Source organism: Nelumbo lutea, chromosome 4 (genome assembly GCF_056320005.1).
Source record: "Nelumbo lutea isolate HS-2025 chromosome 4, American lotus-T2T, whole genome shotgun sequence".
Lineage (NCBI taxonomy): Eukaryota > Viridiplantae > Streptophyta > Magnoliopsida > Proteales > Nelumbonaceae > Nelumbo > Nelumbo lutea.
In genome coordinates, this window is record NC_142687.1 from 38026288 (window position 1) to 38044677 (window position 18390).

Sequence of the window (18390 nt, forward strand, 5' to 3'; positions counted from 1 at the left end):
GAAAAATCCTTCCATTTCTTTCTTTCCAAGTTTCAGACAAGTCAAATCCTTCCAAGTCTTTTCCTTTTTTTTTTCTTTTCTTGGGTAGGAAAAATCCTTCCATTTCTTTCTTTCCAAGTTTCAGACAAGTCAAATCCTTCCAAGTCTTTTTTTTTCTGTATCTGTATCTGGTTGGTTTCTGGTAGACTATTAGTTGATAACCTCTGTACCAAGAACTCTGTTCTAGTAAGGATCTTCTCCAGTTATGTTCGTTTCCTTTCAATGGGTTGAGCAATTTTTTGCCATGATATGTTCAGATGGGTATGGATATTTAGCAGTCATACAAAACTAAATGCTCTGTAGCACAGAATTTGAGATGGAGAGTTCCAATTCCTCAATCTGCTCTTTTAATGGATGGCTGCATAGAGGAACATCTGAATGCTGATAAAGCAGGGGTCTTATATGGATCAAAAATCTCATTTTTGGACACATGAATTGGACTTCTTGTCTAGTTTCTAAAAGAGGCGCAGATCTGATCACTTCTCTTCAATACATAATTTTAAATAAATAAATAAATATATATACAAAAGAAATTGTAAAACCAGAGCTTTTCTGGTTTGTTTTTCTTATTTTCATTCATTGAAGATCTAGATATATATACACAGTCATACACAGCCATCGAACATCGAATCTCCTAAATTTATAGGAACTCAAACTCAAAACGAACTCCTAATCTGATCCTAACTCAGCGGAGTCTCCTAATCCCGGAGACTCCCAATTCAATCCTAACACCCCCCCTCAAGTTGGAGCATGCAGATTGTGAATGCCCAACTACAAAAATATCTGCCAGCTGAACGGTAGTCGATACATAAGCAGGGCGAATGCAATCATTTTGAATCTCATCACGAACAAAATGGCAATCAACTTCAATATGTTTCGTACGCTCATGAAACACTGAGTTTGTTGCAATATGCAAGGCTGCCTGACTATCACAATATAATCGCATTGGGTTCGAATGCGTCACTCCAAGGGCCAATAACAATCCCTTCAGCTATTTTAATTCACACGTGGCCATGGTCATAGGTCGATACTCTGCTTCCACTGAAGAACGAGCCACAATGTTTTGTTTCTTAGTTTTCTAGGAAATCAGCGATTTCCCAAGTAGAATAAACCACCCAGACAGGGAACGTTGGGACAAAGGACAGCTCGCCCAGTCTGAATCACACCATGCATATAATTGCAAGTCACAATCTGAACGCAAGAGAATTCCTTGACCAGGATTTCCTTTCAAGTAGCGCACCACTCGCGATGCAGCCTCCAATGTCTTTCTTGCGGTTGCTACATGAATTGGGACAGAACGTGCACACAATAAGACAACTCAGGACGAGTTGCTGAGAGATAAATCAGCCTACCTATCAAGCGCCTGTATCGCTCAGGATCAGATAAGAGAGGCCCATCTGTCAAGGCCAGATTGTGATTCTGCTCCATAGGAAAAGGAGCAGGTTTTGCACCAAGTAATCCAACTTCAACGATAATATCCAGAGCATAGTTTTGTTGAGACAGAAAAATTTCTGTTGATTTTCGGAAAACTTCAATGCCCAAAATATACTTCAATGGTCCCAAATCTTTAATATGGAAGCAGTCACTCAAATATTTCTTGAAGACTTGAATTGCCATATGATCATTACCTAACACGATAATGTCGTCCACATATACGAGGACAAGCACATGTACCCTGTCTCGATGAAAGGTGAATAGGGAGTAATCTGAACCTGATTACTGAAACCCATATGTCTTCAAGGTTGCGGTTAATTTAGCAAACCAATATCACCAGGAAAATTTTTTGGATTGAAATACATGAGCTTTTAATCCCTAATATCACCAGGAAAATCTCCATATACAAACTACAAAGTAGGTTATAAGGCCGACACAGATATGTGGAATAAATATATTATTGATTCAAAAGTTTCTACTTAGACTTGTTCATTTTACTGTGTAAGACCAAATCTGATGGTGGAGTGGCCATAGGCCCTCGTTTATTCCTCAACATGTTGGAATATCCGATGGCCATGTGACAAGCCATATGTTGATGGTTGATAGTTGATGGTCATCTCCATGCAACACTCTCACACACAATCATTTATTTTTAAATAATTACCTATTTATTCCATGAAAACAAATTTATTTGATTGCTTATTTAAAAACATTTTCATACATGGAGATACCAATGTTGTTGGATAATTTGGATCCATATTCCAGCTATTATTGGGTCAATGGATGTCCATTTGACCCAACCTAGACTGGGTGACCAAGTGGTTAGATCCTTGGTCAAGTTGAGACACTTGTCTCAAATCTGGTGGAGCATAAATGGTAATGCTTATCTCAATTGGTTATTTTGATAACTATTGTTCCTAATGTCAAGGAAATTAACATTGGAGGAGCAAATATTTAAGGGATCTCTCCCAAGTGCTTCCATACAATGAGAAGAAGCCCTTTACTGAGAAAGGAAAATCACCCTCTCAGTCTTGGCTCTAATCAGATTAAGCTACTCTCTCTCACATATTGTTTGAGAGGTTGGTATCTCAGGTCCAATACTATGAAACTCCTCTCATTCTCTTTTGCATGTAGGTAAAGGCGCTAGAGACTTCAGCCGTTCGATTCTACACACACTTGGTTCATCATTGGTATTAGAGCAATGTTTGACTGGTATAATGTTCGAAACATAGGCGCACCTCACCAAATCGTATCTCGCCTTTTTTAGATCCAAAGGAGAGGAGAGAGAAAACAAAACTCACTTCGAGAGTTTCCTCTTTGCCTCTCTGCCTCTCTACCATCGACTCGTCTCCTCCCATCTGTGCAATCTTCATGACAACAGGGGTTTCATCTTCGAAAACCCTGTTCGAAAGCGTCATTGGGTGACTATGAGTCCCCTATTCGACTGCCCATCTCTAGTGGCTACGGCAACTCCAGAACCCTAGGCTTCGTCCCTGCGCTACTGCAACCTCCAAAGCACCTGTTCGCTCTAGTGACATTTTTTGGCAGCAGACTCTTGTTCCAAACTCTCTCAAGCGAACCTGTTGCTCGAAGAATTGTTGAAACTTCATCCTTTTTTTTATCCATCTACAAGATCTTGACCGAACTCGCGACCTTCACAGAGCAGGAACGCCCTCTCTTTCTCGTCGATAGAAGGGTTACGAGTAAGAACTCCATTCATCCATCATTGTTCGTCGGCTGAGCGTCGAGATTTGAAGTTTTGAGCATCATTTCCGTATACCAATGCTGCTGCTGAATTAAAAAAAAAAGGGAACAATGGGAGTTGGAGAAATTAATACGTTTTGCGTGAACAGCTAATTACTCCATTTGCATTTACTTTATTCGCTTATTTTTTGCCTCTGAAATTGAATGACAATCCTGTAAATTACAGCAACTGATATTTGCACTTGATTTGTTTATATCTGGAATACTGTTGCTATTTTTTTTTAATCATGTCTGCTACTGCCTTATCCTAAGAACTCATTAAAACTGAGAAACTGAATGGCGCCAATTATGCTCTCCGAAAACATAGGATTAGAAGGATACTTGATGAAGAAAATGTTGATTATGTTTTAGATAAACGTATTCCTGCTAAACCTAATGATGATGATTCTTTGACTATAATTCGTGAATATAAAAAATGGGAAAGGGATAATAGGAATGCAAGAAATTGTTTATTAACCTTTATGGAGCTTGACATAGAAGTTGTGTTTGAAGAGCACAATAATGCTAAAGACATGTTTGAAGCCATTAAAGAAACATATGGAAAAATAATTGAAACTTATGTTCAATTGTTAATTGAAAAAATATTATGGCTGTGAAATGAGAGAAGAGGATTCTGTAGTAGATCATGTGATTGCCAAGGAATTGGCAGTCACTAGGAACCCTATTCCTAATAAAATTCAGGTCTCCACCATTCTCAATAGCCTCCCATCTTCTTGGAATTCAGTAGTGACAACTTTGAACCTATCTGGAAGAGAAGTTAACATAAAAAACTTACCTACCTTGTTAGGATTGGAGGTTGAAAGGAAGAGGAAGAAATCCCAACCTTCATCTTTAATGGTTACTCCCAAACCAACTGAAACTTCCCAAATGGTCGAAAAGCCTAAGGGCAAGTTTTTCAAAAATGCTAATGGGAAGAAATTTAACAAGAATTTTAAATTCTCAAAAGGATTCAAGAAGACTAAGGGTAAGCATTATTTTAATTGTGCAAAACAAGGCTATACAAAATATAATTGCCTAGAATGCAAGAAGAATAAATCAAATAATGAAAAAGGAAAAACTGAAAAGAAAGACATAGTGTGTGTAGTCTCAGAATCCTATTTTACTGGTTTTGTTCTTTCTGATTGGTGCATAGATTCTGGCTCCTCTAAGCATATTTGTAAGACTAAAGAGATGTTCTTGGAATTGAAAGAAATGAAGACAGGAGAACACAGAATTTTCATGGGAAACAACACCTACACTGATGTGCTTAGAACTGAAAAAGTGAAGATCCCCATAAATGAGAACACAAATTTAATCCTTAATGATGTATTGTATGCACCTAATTTTAGGAGAAACTTATTGTCTGTTCCTTTGTTAGATGAAAAGGGTTTTGATGTACGTTTCAGGGGAGGAAAGGTGACCATAGGAAAGCATGGTAGAGTTCTAATGCTTGGGAATAAGTCTGATTGATTGTATCATTTAACTATTAATAAAGTTGATGCTCTTTCTAGTTATGATTGTGCTTATCATGTAAATGAAAATGCATACATATGGCATATGAGACTTTGTTACATAAACAAAGATAAAATGATGAGAATGAGCACCAATGGCTTAACTCCCAAAATAGAAATGAATTTTAATTATTGTGAACCATGCTTTAGTGGAAAAATGACTAGGATCCCTTTTAAGAAGGGAAAGAAATCAGAGGAATTATTGGCTATAATACACTCTAATGTTTGTGGCCCTTTTGATGTAAAAACACATAGGGGTATGGAATATTTTGTAACTTTTATAAATGATTTCTCCAGATTTGGTTTTGTGTATCTGATTAAAAGAAAATGAGAAGTCTTAGAAAAATTTAAAGAGTATAAAACACTTATAGAAAACCAATTTGGTAGAAAAATAAAAACTCTTAGGAGTGATAGAGGTAGAGAATATATCTTTAACCTATTTAGTGACTTTTGTATACAAAAGTGGAATCATACACCAATTAACCATGTCCTTCATGCCACAACAGAATGGAGTGGCTGAAAGAAGAAATAAGACTTTGTTGGATATGGTGAGATTAATGTTATCTCACTCAAGTCTAGGAACACACTTTTGGGGAAAGGCCTTAGGTACTGCTGTGTATATCCTAAATAAGGTTCCAACTAAAATTAATAGCTCAACACCCCATGAAATGTGGACTGGTAGAAAACCAGACCTGACTGACATCAAAATTTGGGGGGCTAGTGCCTATGTAAGAGTTCCAAATCAGCAAAGAAGCAAGTTAGATAACAAGAGTCTAAGATGTACTTTTATAGGGTACAGTGATAATAGCAAAGAGTATAGGTTTGTTAATCATAAATCTGATGGAACAGTTGAATTAATAGAGAGTAGGGATGCTGTTTTTCTAGAAGATCAAATTGAGGATAATAAACATTTACCCAGTTTATTTGAATTAAACAAAGAAATTATAAAAGCTAAGACTACACCTGATAGACAAGCTTCACCTAATAATGACACTTTAGGTAGAATTCAAAGAGAAAGATACCCTTCATCAAGATTAAAAGATTATTATACCTACTTGAATGAAGAGTCTCTTGATGATTCAATTGACTTTGAAGATGCTATGGATGCACCTGATAAAGAAAAGTGGTGTGAAACTATACAAGATGAGTTAGACTCAATAAAAAAAAATCAGGTTTGAGAATTAGTTGATTTACCCAAGAATAGAAAACCTATAGGGTGTAAATGGATATTAAAGAGATAACTCAATGTTGATGAATCTATAGAAAAATATAAGGCAAGATTAGTAGCAAAAGGATACACCCAAGTAGAAGGGATTGATTATGAGGAGACTTACTCTCCAGTTGCCAAGTTTACCTCTATTAGAATCCTAATGCCCTTAGTTGCCTTTTTGGACTTAGAGTTATGTCAATTAAATGTCAAAACAATTTTTCTCAATGGGAAGTTGAATGAAGAAATATACATGACTCAACCCAAAGGTTATGAAATAGAGGGACAAGAAAATAAGGTGTATCAATTAAAGAAATCATTATATGGTTTAAAACAGTCCTCTAGGATGTGGTACCATACCTTCCATGAAGCAATTTCTAAACTTGGATTTATACCTAATCCATTTGATCATTGTGTTTACTCTTTGAATAGTGGGAGCAGTTTTGTTGTTCTTTCTTTATATGTAGATGATATTCTTATTACTAGAAATAATGTATCCATGATTAATGACACCAAAGATTGGTTGAAACCAACTTTGAAATGAAAGACATGGGTGATGCGAGCTATGTACTTGGAATTAAAATAGAGAGAGATAGGAACACTAAGACCTTAACTCTTTCACAAGAGCATTACCTAGAGAAAATCCTAAAGAAATTTAATATGAAAGATTGTAATGGAGTTGAAACTCCAATTTGTAAAGGAACCAAATTAAGTAAAGATATGGCACCCACTAATGATGAAGAAATAGAGAAAATGAAATATAGACCCTATGCTCAAGCTATTGGTAGCTTGGTGTATGACATGCTTTGCACAAGACCAGATATCTCATATGCAGTAGGTCTTGTCAATAGATATCAAAGTAACCCAGGTAAAATACATTGGAAGACTGTTAAAAGAATATTTAAATACTTGAAGTTAACAAAGCACTTCAAATTAACCTATTATGCAAATGAACTAGAGTTACTGGGTTATTGTGATGCTGATTTTGCAGGTGACCTAGATGATAGAAAATCCATAATCGGGCACTTATTCCTCCTAGGAGGGAGTGTTGTCTCATGGACAAGCAAGAAACAAAGCTATGTAGCCAAATTCACCATGGAAGTTGAGTTCATCTTTTGTAGCTCTGCGGCATCTGAAGCAATTTGGATAAGAAAATTCTTGGAAGAACTCCAAATTCCTGATGTACCAATAGGAGTTGTGAAGATCTTCAATGACAACCAATCTGCCATTAAGACAATTAAAAATGGTGAGATCGACCCTAAAGGGAAACACATAGATCTCCATTACCGGTATTTATATGATGTCTACCAACGGAATGAGATCTTGGTAGAATATGTGCCTACAAAAGATATTGTTGGTTCGACTGTCTTAATTTGTATGTTTATCTTTGTTGAGTCTTAAGTCATTAGTTATTGGGCCTTAGTTACTGGGCCTAATCTTATTTAGTGTTTATTTTGACTAGGTGTCCCATCACTAATCATGGGCATTCTTGTCTATTTATGTAACATTATGTAATGTCCTTATATATAATAGATTAGGGCTGGCTGAGCATTATTCTGCCGCCCATCTCATTTCTTTTCTTCTTCTTCTTCATCTTCTTCTCTCATTCGACAGCCCTATTTCAGCAAACATGGTATCAGAGCACTGATCTTTCGACTGGTTATAGTAGCCGCATATTCTTCTACTCACAGGTAACTCTCCCATCTTTCTTGTTGGTTGCTGCAAAGAAACCATAGGGTTGGTCGTAGAACACAGCTAGACCTACATCTAGGGTTTCCCTTGGTTGTAGGGCCCAAGGGGAGTTAGACCCAGAGGCTGATGCCCTAATAGATGCAGTACAGCAGAATGTAGCCATTTGGCTAAGATAGATCTGTGTAGAACAGATCTAGGCGGAAGGACTGATCTCAGCAGTCCTAGAACTGTTCGTGGGTGAGGTTATAACCTACGATAGCAGTGCTTAGCACATAGTAGAAGCCAACACAACAAGTTGTAGGCTGTAGCAGTAGTATTTAGAACACAGCAGAAGGGAGCACAACAGAGTATAATCTATGACAGCAGTAATTAGGGCATAGTGTGCAGTGTAGTACTCGGTGTTTCAACTCTATGTCTGGTTCTCAGGACTGGGTTTACAGTGCAGCAAGTTCCGTAAGTGTGAAACAGTTCTCTATATATTGCGTTTACAGTCTTGACATTTACAAGTAAGTGAAGATGTCTTCCATATCCGGGGAAGTGTCTTCTAGAGATGTTAGGGTTTGTGGGAGGTCTCCTAATCTGGAGAATCCAAATCTGCACAGCCTACAGATCACAAGTGTGTTGTTGGATGAGTACAACTTCAGGGATTGGTCTGTCTCAGCCATGCTTTTCATCACATCCCGTGAACTCACTGGTTACTTGGACGGGCAGAAGAAGGAACCAGAAGTGGGGAGTGCTGAATATGCAGCTTGGCGCAAAGAGTATGCTACAGTTATGTCCTGGCTACTTGCCTCAATGACTCCAAGAGTAGCTAGGACTGTTCAACATTTTTCCACGGCTGCCAAGATATGGGAAAAGGTTTCTAAAACCTATGGGCAGAAAAAGAATAATGCCAGAGTTTACAGACTGAATCAAGACATTGCTGCCTTGAGGCAAGGAGATATGAGTGTTGCAACATATTTTGCTACACTAGAAGGACTATGGGAAGAGTTAGATCACCACCTTATTATTGATTGGGAGAGTTCCGGAGACAAAGAAAAGCATGACAAACAAATTGAAGAGGGTAGAGCATTTAAGTTTCTGGCTGGCCTAGATCCTATATATGAGAGCATAAGATCCCAAATTCTAGGAAGGGATGAAATGCCAGACTTACATCATGTTTACTACCTTGTGAGGAATGAAGAGGTGAGAAGAAAAGAAATGAGATGGGCGGCAGAATAATGCTTAGCCAGCCCTATTCTATTATATATAAGGACATTACATAATGTTACATAAATAGACAAGAATACCCCTGATTAGTGATGGGACACATAGTCAAAATAAACACTAAATAAGATTAGGCCCAGTAACTAAGGCCCAATAACTAATGACTTAAGACCCAACAAAGATAAACATACAAGTTAAGACAGCCGAACCAACACTCCCCCTCAAGCTAAGCATGGATGTCAATCATGTTTTTCTTGCCAAGTAAGTCCATGAATTTCACTGTAGCTAGCCCTTTAGTCAGAACATCTGCAATCTGCATCTCGGAGGGAGTATAAGGAATGCAGAGTTCTCCTGAGACAATTCTTTGTCTAACAAAGTGACGGTCTATCTCAATATGTTTCGTTCTATCATGTTGCACTGGGTTATTTGCAACGTTGATGGCTGCCTTGTTGTCACAGTACAACCTGAGAGGGCACTCAATATTTATTCCAAGTTCACCAAGCAGGATCTTCAGCCATAGGAGTTCAACAACACCATGAGCCATAGCTCGGTACTCGGCCTCTGCACTAGATCTAGCAACCACATTCTATTTTTTACTCCTCCATGTAACTAAATTTCCTCTAACAAATGTACAGTACCCAGAAATAGACTTCCTATCCCCAACAGACCCAACCCAATTTGCATCAGTATATCCTTCAACTTCAATTTTACTGTTTTTCCTGAACAGAATCCCTTTCCCAGGCAAGACTTTAAATATTTGAGGATCCTTTCCATGGCTTTCATGTGAGGGATTTTAGGAGTGTGCATGAAATGACTGACAACATGTACAACATAAGCAATGTTAGGGCGAATAAGGGACAGGTAAATCAACTTCCCCACTAGCTTTTGGTATCTTTCCTTATCAAGGTAGTCCTCTCCTACTGACACCTGTAGACCATGATTATGTTCTATTGGAGTATCGGCTGGCCTACACCCTCATCATGCATGTTTCTTGAAGAAGATCAAGGATGTATTTCCGCTGACATATATAGATGCCCTCTTTGGATCTTGCAACTTCAATCCCAAGAAAGTATCTTAGTTGGCCCAGATCTTTGATCTCAAATTCAGCAACCAAAAACTCCTTTAGTCTTTTAATCTCTTCCTGATTATCTTCCTGATTATCCCCTGTAATTACCATATCATCCACATAGACAATAAGTGCCATAAGTTTGCCATTTCTCTTCCTTATGAAAAGGGTATGATCTACCCCACTTTGAGTGTAACCCCCTTTCTTCATGACTCCATATAGCTTCTCAAACCAAGTTCGAGGAGATTGCTTAAGGCCGTACAGGGCCTTTCTCAGTCTACATACCTTCTTGCTAAAAAACATAACCTGGTGGAGGATCCATGAACACCTCTTCATACAGGTCGCCATTCAAGAAAGCATTCTTCACGTCCAAATAATGTAGCTCCCATGAGAAATTTGCAGCTAATGATAATAGAACTCGGATTGTGTTGAGTTTTGCCACCGGAGCAAAGGTTTCTTTGTATTCAATCCCTTCTTTTTGAGTAAACCCTTTTACTACCAGTCTAGCCTTGTACCTCTCAATGGACCCGTCCTCCCTATGCTTCACAGTGAACACCCACTTGCATCCAACAATGCCTTTCCCTTCTGGTAGATCCACTAATTCCCAAGTCCTTGCTTTCATTAAGGCTTTCATTTGTTCATCCATAGCCTCTTTCCATTTTGGTTTAGATACTGCCTCAGTATACCTGGTAGGAACATGCACAAAAGATAGAGCAGACATAAAAGAACAATAACGAGGAGACAAGTGTGAGTGAGACACAAAATCAGCAATGGGGTATCTGATAGTACAAGAACAAGTAGATTTACGAAGGGCAATAGGAAGATCTAAGTTAGAGAAACTGATAGGATTACCTTGAGTTTTTTAGACAGGTTGATCCGAGTCCAATTGGTCGCTGTCATGAGTTAGAGGACCCTTCTTCCTTCTGTTGTAGGTGATTCTGATATCTCTTTGCAGCCTACTGGAGTCTTCAGTAATATTTGCAACATCACTAGTAGTAGCTGGTACAATGGGAGCCTCACTAAATTCACCCGGGATACCACAACTAGGTCAATCAGGAGGAGGAGAAGATGGAAGGCCTGAGGTAGAGAGAGGTACAAAGAATGGGGGAACAAAAGAATCATTTTCCATCCCACTAGTCTCCCCCTAAAGAGGATTCTAGGAAGAGTGAAAATAGAATTGAGACTCAAAGAATACCACATCCTTTGTGACATATTTTTTCTTGGTGACTGGATCATAACACTTGTATCCCTTTTGAGTAGGTGAGTACCCCAAAAAGATTCCCTTTGTAGCCCTAGGATCCAATTTGGTCTTCTTCGGATCCTTGACATGTATAAAGCATACACAACCAAAGACTTTCGGTGGAAGAGAAAAGTCAGGAAGATGAGGGCAAAGAACAGAGAAAGGAGTTTTCATCCCCAATACCTTGGATGGCATTCGATTTATCAAATATGATGCAGTAAGGATTGCTTGAGACCAATAGCTTTTTGGAACTTTGTGCTGAAATAGTAAGGCTCGAGCAGTCTCCGATAGGTACCTATTCTTGCACTTAGCAACCCCATTCTATTGGGGAGTACTAGCACAAGATGACTGATGAATCATTCTAGCATCCTCCATAAACATATTCAAGGACCTTTCAAAGTATTGTGCAGCATTATCTGACCTGAACTGTTTGACCTTCGTACCAAATTGTGTTTCAATCATTTTGCAAAATGTCATGGTTACCCGCGACACTTCTTCTCGTGCTTTTAATAAGTAGATTTATGTGCATCGAGAATAGTGATCAATAAAACTGATAAAGTATCGAAAGCCATCAATAGAAATAATGGGAGAGGGGCCCGAAACATTAGTGGACTAAGTCAAAAGAAGCTCGAATTTCATTACTTGAAGTTGAATAAACAGTTCTACATGCTTTGATAGTTGACAGACTTCACAAACTAACTCTTGACTTGAAACACCTTTGAATAATTCTGGAAACAACACTTCCAATGATGAAAAAGGTAAATGACCTAGCCTAGCATGCCATAGATGTAACATAGCTATTGACTCCACATTGGACTGACTACAAGTAGCAAATGTTTGCAAGGCCGGACTGATGTCTGCATCAAGGTAATAGAGACCTCCATACTCATGACCACTCCCAATCGTTCTCTTCGTCAATCTGTCCTAAAAGACACAATGAGTAGGAAAAAAGGTTATGTTACAATTCAATTTTTTTGTAAGTTTTGAAACAGATAAGAGATTTGAAGAAAGATTGAGAACATGCAAGACAGATTTTAGTGAGAGGTCCTTGCTTAGGTCAACCACTCCCTTCCCAGAGATGGTAGAGAGAGAACCATCAGTAGCCCTCATTTTATCTTGGCCAGACATTAAATGATAGGAAGAAAATAGAGAAGACATGTGTGTCATGTGGTCAGTTGCACTAGAATCAATAATCCAAGATGCAGGATCAATAGAACTAGTTGCACTAAAGGTAGAGACAATACCTGATCTGGCAAGGGAGGAGGATGGAAGAGAATTGGTCCTTAGACGGGCTAGGGCCCGGCTAAGTACCTCTACCTCATTGGCAGTAAAACCCAAGGACCCAGTTCGAGGGGAATTAGAAGTCTGTCCCATGGATGAGGAAGTAACTGTAGATGAGTGTTTTGAACCATCATCACTTTGACCCGTAGCCAAATTCACACTTGCATATTGACCCTTCAGATGCTTCTTATCTTTCCTCAATGCAGCTAGCTTCAGATGCGGATGGAGAACCCAATAGGTCTCTTTCACATGCCTTTCCCCTCCACAGTGGGTGCACTTCAAATGTCTCTTTGTTAGAGACATCTGGGTACTGTACATTTGTTGGAGGAAATTTAGTTACATGGAGGAGTAAAAAACAAAATGTGGTTGCTAGATCTAGTGTAGAGGTTGAGTACCGAGCTATGGCTCATGGTGTTGCGGAACTCTTATGGCTGAAGATCCTGCTTGGTGAACTTGGAATAAAGATTGAGTGTCCTCTCAGGTTATACTGTGACAACAAGGCAGCTATCAACATTGCAAATAACCCAGTGCAACATGATAGAACGAAACATATTGAGATAGACCGTCACTTTGTTAGAGAAAGAATTGTCTCAGGAGAACTCTGCATTCCTTATACTCCCTCCGAGATGCAGATTGCAAATGTTCTGACTAAAGGGCTAGCTACAGTGAAATTCATGGACTTACTTGGCAAGCTAAACATGATTGACATCCATGCTTAGCTTGAGGGGGAGTGTTGGTTCGGCTGTCTTAACTTGTATGTTTATCTTTGTTGGGTCTTAAGTCATTAGTTATTGGGCCTTAGTTACTGGGCCTAATCTTATTTAGTGTTTATTTTGACTAGGTGTCCCATCACTAATCAGGGGCATTCTTGTCTATTTATGTAACATTATGTAATATCCTTATATATAATAGATTAGGGCTGGCTGAGCATTATTCTATCGCCCATCTCATTTCTTTTCTTCTTCTTCTTCGTCTTCTTCTCTCATTCGACAACTCTATTTCAACAAACAGATATGATTGCTGACCCTTTGACTAAACCCATTGCAATTACAGATTATGTAAGGCATGTTGAAGCAATGGGATTGGTCGGCACCCATTCATCTCGGACCTAATTGGCCAAGTGGGAGATGATGGTGGAGTGGCCATAGGCCCTCGTTTAATCCTCAACATGTTGGAATATCCAATGGCCATGTGACAAGCCACATGTTGATGGTTGATAGTTGATGGTCATCTCCATGCAACACTCTCACACACAATCATTTATTTTTAAATAATTACCTATTTATTTATTTTCTATAAAAACAAATTTATTTGATTGCTTATTTAAAAACATTTTCATGCATGGAGATACCAATGTTGTTGGATAATTTGGATCCATATTCCAGCTCTTATTGGGTCAATGGACGTCCATTTGACCCAGTCTAGATTGGGTGACCAAGTGGTTAGATCCTTGGTCAAGTTGAGACATTTGTCTCAAATCTGGTGGAGCATAAATGATAGTGCTTATCTCAATTGGTTATTCTGATAACTAGTGTTCCTAATGTCAAGGAACTTAACGTTGGAGGAGCAACTATTTAAGGGATCTCTCCCAAGTGCTTCCATACAATGAGAAAAAGCCCTTTACTGAGAAAGGAAAATCATCATCTCAGTCTTGGCTCTAATAAGATTAAGCTACTCTCTCTCACATATTGTTTGAGAGGTTGGTGTCTCGGGTCCGATACTGTGAAGCTCCTCTCATTCTCTTTTGCATGCAGGTAAAGGTGCCAGAGACTTCAACCGTTCGATTCTACACGCACTTGGTTCATCAAAATCATGGTACAAGATAAACACATTTCTACTTCAAACATTGTTGGACACCTTTAATTCCTAACCCTATTTTCATTATCCTTCACTTCTCCCATATTTTACATGTCCAACAAGGACAAATTCTCAGAAAACGAAAAAAAAAAACATTCTATGATTTCATGCAATCACAGCTTCCACAAAATCACAAAAATCCATAAAGAAATCATCAATCTCTCCTGTTGCCTTGTCAATGCCCACTTCTTTGTTAGATTTCTTATTTTTTTCAAATAGTTCCCAGAGGAAAGTTAAATATTTTAGTTTTACTTAGCAAAGAGATAAAAAAGTTAAAAAAAAATGTCAAAAAACAAAAGAAACAAAAACTAGTTGGGCCTAGTTCGGCCCACGCTCAGGGCCTAGCCTATCCCAGCACGACCCTTAAATATTTTAGTTTACTTAGCAAATAAATAAAAAAAATATCAAATAAACAAAAAACAAAAACTAGCCTAGCCTAGTTCGGCCCACACTTAAGGCCTAGTATGTGGCCCAGCATGATACGACCCAGGCCCATGGCACAGCTTGCAGCCCACCTAGCCCAAGCCCGCACGGGCTTGGGCTATGTGCCATGTCGGGCCAACCCCCAAATTATCTCTAGGAGGGCAGCATGACCCAAGATGGTCCATGGGCCACCATGACATGGCCCACACTTTGCACGGGCCACAGGCATGACCGCCAGCATGGCCCATTTTACACCTCTAACTCAACAACCTACACTATCGATGAACTCCAAAAGTCTAAAACCATATTCTTCAATTTTGATCATTTTGGATTCGAATAATCCATTCACATAAATGCATCGGATACGTATTTCATAACCTGCATCCTTTATATAATGACAATAAAGTGAACACAGATTGATTTAAAGCCGATCCAAGACCCCCAAATCCAATTGGATTTCTGATCAGAACTTAAAATTCAGTTTTCAAAAATTGGACCGAATTTGAATGTGGCTGAAATTAATCCTAATCCAACCCGATTACAACCCTAGTTGAATATTAACACATCTTGCTTGAAATTTATAGCTTTTGCTTACCCAACTGGCAGAAAACTAATATGATGATCACAAGAACAATAAAAAAAATAATATGTGAACTATTGTTGAACCAGATTGTGCATTACAGATTTTTTTTTTCCGCCAGACATGTTACAACTCTCTGTATAATCTGTTTGAAATAAACAAGTGTTGAGAGAATGCTTCTTGTTATTCCATTGAAACAATTGATATGGCTATAAATAGCCTTACAAAAGAAACTGAAAAAGAAAAACAACCACATTTCACATGCCTATTAATATGGTAGCTAACTAGGAAACAAACAACTTATTCCTAAAGAATAGCAACAAACTGAAACAAACTCTAAAGACTAAGTCAACAACTAATAACTTTAACATCATCCCTTAAACTGAATACTGATTCTATTTAGTTTATATTTGGATCAGTACAAACCCTAAGCAAATCTCTAAGTTTCATAAACTGATCATGCTTCAATGGTTTGGTCATAATATCTGCAATCTGTTCTTGGGTATGATAATGGACCAACTTCACAACTCCATCTTTAGTGAGCTCACGAAGAAAATGAAATCTGATATCTATATGCTTTCTTCGACCATGTAATACAGGATTCTTCGAGAGCTCAATAGCTAAGCTGCTATCACAAAAAAAAATTCTTGTGCCATCATTTTGAATGTGATTAAAACTCTTCAAAATTCTCCTTAACCATACCGCTTGACAAGCACATGAAGCTACTGCAACAAACTTGGCTTCAGTGGTAGATAAAGTAACTATAGGTTGTTTCTTAGATGACCACGAAACAGCTCCTGAATTTAATAGGAACACATAACCTGAAATACTCTTTCCGTCATCTAAATCTCCAACATAGTCACTATTTGTATAAGCAATTAGCATTATCATCTCCTCCCTTGCTATAAAATATTCCAAAATCCGATGTCCCTTTCAAATATCTCAACACCCGTTTGGTAGCTTGAAGATGAAGCTCTGTGGGATGCTCCATAAACCTACTCAAGAGACTTACCACAAACATGATATCAAGTTGGGTTGCGGTCAGATACATTAGGCTGCCAATTATTTGCTTGTATTGATTGTTGTCCACCTTTACTCCATTCTCATCTCCCATGAGCTTACAACCTGGAACAATGGGATTATGAACTGAATTGCATTTATCCCTATCAAACCTCTCTAATACCTCCTGTGCATACCTCCTTTGACAAATAAAAAGCCCTTTCTGACTTTACAATACCTCTAAACCAAGAAAATATCTCATTTTTCCAAGGCCTATCATGTTGAACTCATGCATCATAGAATTTTTAAATGCAACAAAAATATGCTCATCATTTCCAATAAAAATCAAGTCATCAACATAGAGACAAACAATCAGAATTTTACCTCATTCTCTCACTTTGATGAACAAAGTATGTTCATAAGGACATCGCTGGAAACCTACCTTTGAAAAATATGACTCTATTCGACTATACCAAGCTTGTGGTGCTTGTTTGTCCATATAGAGCTTTTTTCAATTTGTAAACTTTCTGTTTAGCACCTTTTTTCTCATAACCAAGAGGTTGTTCGATGAAAACTTCTTCATTAAGTTCTCCTGAAGAAAGGCTGACTTCACATCTAATTGAAAAATGATCCACACCTTTTGAGTTGCAAGAGAAATCACCAACTGAATTGTTTCCAAACGTGCTACAGGTGCAAAGACTTCAATGTAGTCCACACCATGTTTTTGGGTGTATCCCTTCGCGACCAAATGAGCTTTGTATTTCTCCACCTCATCACTTTCATTGAGTTTTGTCTTGTACACCCATTTCACCCCAACTTTCTTTGCTCTAGTAGGCAAGTTTGTCAATTCCCATGTATCATTTTTCTCTATAGCTTCAATTTCCACATTCATTGTTGTTCTCCACTTTGCATCTTTTAGTGCCTCTTTGAATGAAATTGGATCATTGGCAGCAAACATTGCTAAATTTGTCATGTATTCTTCCTCCGATAAGCTTTATCCACTTTCATAATCTCTCATCCAAATTGGTTGCCTTCTTGTCCTTTGCTCAAGAGATTCAAGTGAAAAATCTTCACTTGAGCTGGATGAGTTTCCTTTAATTGAGCCATTCAAGCCACCAACTCCGCTTTCCTCAATATTGCTATATTCAGAAATTTCAGCTTCTTCTTCAACTTCAGCACCTGTACTATCATTATCACACCAATTCAAGTCAATCAAAATAACTTCTTTATGACTTTTTTTCCCAATCCCAATTGTTGTCTTCTTCAAAAACCACATCTCTACTCACTATATTTTTTTTAGAAATAGGATCATACAGATTATATGCTTTTGACTCCTTACCAACTCCAAGAAAAACACATCTTACACTTTTATCATCTAGCTTTGTCCTTTTCAATCAAGGATATGAACATGTGATACGCACCCAAACACCCTGAAGTAATCTACTGATGGTTTGAATCCGCTCCAAGCTTCTTCCGAAGTTTTATTCTTCACCGCAAGTGTTGGACTCCTATTGAGGATGTGGACTGTCCAATTCACAGCTTCAGGCCAGAAAGTTTTGAGAATCTTCTTTCCTGAAAGCATGCTCCGAACCATATTCATAATTGTTTGGTTCTTTCTCTCCGTGACACCGCTTTGTTGAGGAGTATATGCGGCTGTTAGTTCCCTTCGAATACCATTCTCAATGCAAAAATTAATGAATTCGAGTGATGTGAACTCACCCCCACGATCAGTTCGGAGACATTTTATAGCCAAACCAGTCTCTTTTTCCACTCGAGTCTTATAATTTTTGAAAGTATTAAATGCTTCTGATTTCTCAACCAAAAAATAAACCCAAACTTTACGACTATAATCATCAATAAAACTGATCATGTACCTTCTATTACTGTTGGACATGGGGCTGATTGGTCCACAAATATCAGCATGCATGAGTTCAAGAATCTAAGAAACTCTCCATGTGCTTTTTCAAGGAAATGGATCTCTCTGTTGTTTTTCCACCAAACAGTCTTTACATACGTTTGAAGAGATCTCAAGACACGGCAACCCTCTAACCATTCCCTTTTCTTGAAGAGTTTTCAAACTATTGAAGCTTAAGTGACCATATCTGTAGTGCC